Source organism: Lolium rigidum, unplaced genomic scaffold (genome assembly GCF_022539505.1).
Source record: "Lolium rigidum isolate FL_2022 unplaced genomic scaffold, APGP_CSIRO_Lrig_0.1 contig_49484_1, whole genome shotgun sequence".
Taxonomy (NCBI): domain Eukaryota; kingdom Viridiplantae; phylum Streptophyta; class Magnoliopsida; order Poales; family Poaceae; genus Lolium; species Lolium rigidum.
Window position 1 is genome coordinate 155,046 of NW_025900762.1, and position 2,819 is coordinate 157,864.

Below are 2,819 nucleotides of genomic sequence, written 5' to 3' on the forward strand. Positions count from 1 at the left end.
ATGGCCCACCCTTACTAACCATGGTTTTCTAGGTTGGTTGTCTGTTTCATGGTGATCCCATGGTGGGGAGACGCCGAAACAAGGGTTTTAGGGTCAACATGGGTCTAACATGGACTGAAGTAGATGTAACCACCTCGGATGGGGCAAATATTTGGCACACTTGTGAATGGTGGGATGGCCCACCCTTCCTAACCATGGTTTTCTAGGTTGGTTGTCTGTTTCATGGTGATCCCATGGTGGGGAGACGCCCAAACAAGGGTTTTAGGGTCAACATGGATCTAACATGGCCTGAAGTAGATGTAACCACCTCGGATGGGGCAAATATTTGGCACACTTGTGAATGGTGGGATGGCCCACCTTTCCTAACCATGGTTTTCTAGGTTGGTTGTCTGTTTCATGGTGATCCCATGGTGGGGAGACGTCGAAACAAGGGTTTTAGGGTCAACATGGATCTAACATGGCCTGAAGTAGATGTAACCACCTCGGATGGGGAAAATATTTGGCACACTTGTGCATGGTGGGATGACCAACCCTTCCTAACCATGTTTTTCTAGGTTGGTTGTCTGTTTCATGGTGATCCCATGGTGGGGAGACGCCGAAACAAGGGTTTTAGGGTCAACATGGATCTAACATGGCCCGAAGTAGATGTAACCACCTCGGATGGGGCAAATATTTGGCACACTTGTGAATGGTGGGATGGCCCACCCTTCCTAACCATGGTTTTCTAGGTTGGTTGTCTGTTTCATGGTGATCCCATGGTGGGGAGACGCCGAAACAAGGGATTTAGGGTCAACATGGATCTAACATGGCCTGAAGTAGATGTAACCACCTCGGATGGGGCAAATATTTGGCACACTTGTGAATGGTGGGATGGCCCACCCTTCCTAACCATGGTTTTCTAGGTTGGTTGTCTGTTTCATGGTGATCCCATGGTGGGGAGACGCCGAAACAAGGGTTTTAGGGTCAACATGGATCTAACATGGCCTGAAGTAGATGTAACCACCTCGGATGGGGCAAATATTTGGCACACTTGTGAATGGTGTGGACTTAATTGATGCTATGGGGCTGCGTGGCATTTTGACTCTTTCTCGAGACTGGAGTGAAGAAGTTGTAATGCAATTCTATGCCACGTGTCGGTTTGTTCCGGATGATGACAGGTCACTTGTATGGAGTACCGAAGGGACGCAGTTGAGTCTCACCTTCGAAGAGTTTGCCCGCCTACTCAATATTCATACGGATGCAAATCTCTATAAGATCCATGCCAGATCGGACACATGTGACTCAATGACCGGTGTTGCTCTTGCCCCTCTTCGTCGTGCGAATGTTGTTGTTACCATATACAATGCACAGAGCACATCTCTACTAGTGGCACCGTATCCTTTCATGCAAGGTCATCAACATGGCGCTAGTTCCTAAGATTGGTGATAGGGAGAAGGTGAGGAACTTTGCCATAGACCTATTGGTTCGGATGCACACTCATGGTACCGAGAGGTTTGATTTGGCGGATTTTCTTTACGAACAAATCCGCCTTGCCTCTTATTTGCAAGATAGGACCTTCCCATATGCACCATACATCAAAGTGCTCATTGATGCGAAGTTTCAGCGAGAAGATCTTCAAGGATTGCAAGCACAAAATGTGGACTCCTCAAACAGATGGCACCGGTGAGACCGCCGCCGCCGCTCGACCCTCCAAGAAAAAGCAAGCTGGTCCTTCTCGTGATCGTTGTACCATGCCTTCCAAGTTTGAGAAATTCATGGCAAAGACTCAAAAATTGCTCTTTGGGATTTGCAAATCCAATGCCGAAGAGATAGCCAAACTCAAATCAGTTGATCGTGTGAAAATCAACAAGTACAAAGCTCAAGTGCGTGAACTTGGTGGACAGGCTAGTGATGATGAAGTGGTTGCATCATCAAGCACCGCTTCTCCGAGGTATACATTTCCCACCAAACGCTATGCGGAGTACTTTGACAACGATTCAAGCGATGGAGATGGAGATGAGCCCGAGGGAAATGAAGGCGAGGCCCGTCATAGTTGAAGCAAGTAGAATGATAGTTTCCGTATGTAATGAAAAAGTTGCATGTCTCGCTCAATCTTTGATTATTATTGGCATGTGAAACTTGTTTATCCATTACCTATGTGTAAGACTATGTTTCATCGATTTCATGTGTAAGACTATGTGTGTTGGATTCCATGTGTATGATTTTATATGTTGTATTCCGTTAGCTATTGTTTTGTAATGGAATGCTTGTGATCCTTCCTGTATTTTCATATGTGAATTTCGTTGACAATAAGTTTGCTTGTTTACACTGACTCTGTCATGTGTAAACCTTCAGCCGGACAGGCCGGGAATTACAGCCGAACAGTCCGGCAAAAGAAATATGCTTATTCTTACTCAAGACGGACAGGCCGGACACGTGGGACGGACAGGCCGGCAAAGCAACGCATGGCCAAGCCGGCCAAACAAGGTCGCTGCACGGTCTGTCCGGTGACTTGTCCGGGCAGTTCCTGTAGCCCCTGGAACTTAACACCATCTCCGCCGGTCTGGCCGGTCGAATGTCGCGGCCTGTCCGGCGCCCTCGACGGACACATAGTACAGTATGCCAGCCTAGCCGGTCACTTGTCCGGGCAGTTCCTGTAGCCCCTGGAACTTAACACCACCTCCGCCGGTCTGGCCGGTCGAATGTCGCGGCCTGTCCGGCGCCCTGGACGGACACAGTACATTTTGCCGGCCTGTCCGGTCACTTGTCCGGGCAGTTCCTGTAGCCCCTGGAACTTAACACCACGCTACCCGGCCTGTCCAGCGCTTTTACCAGCCTGT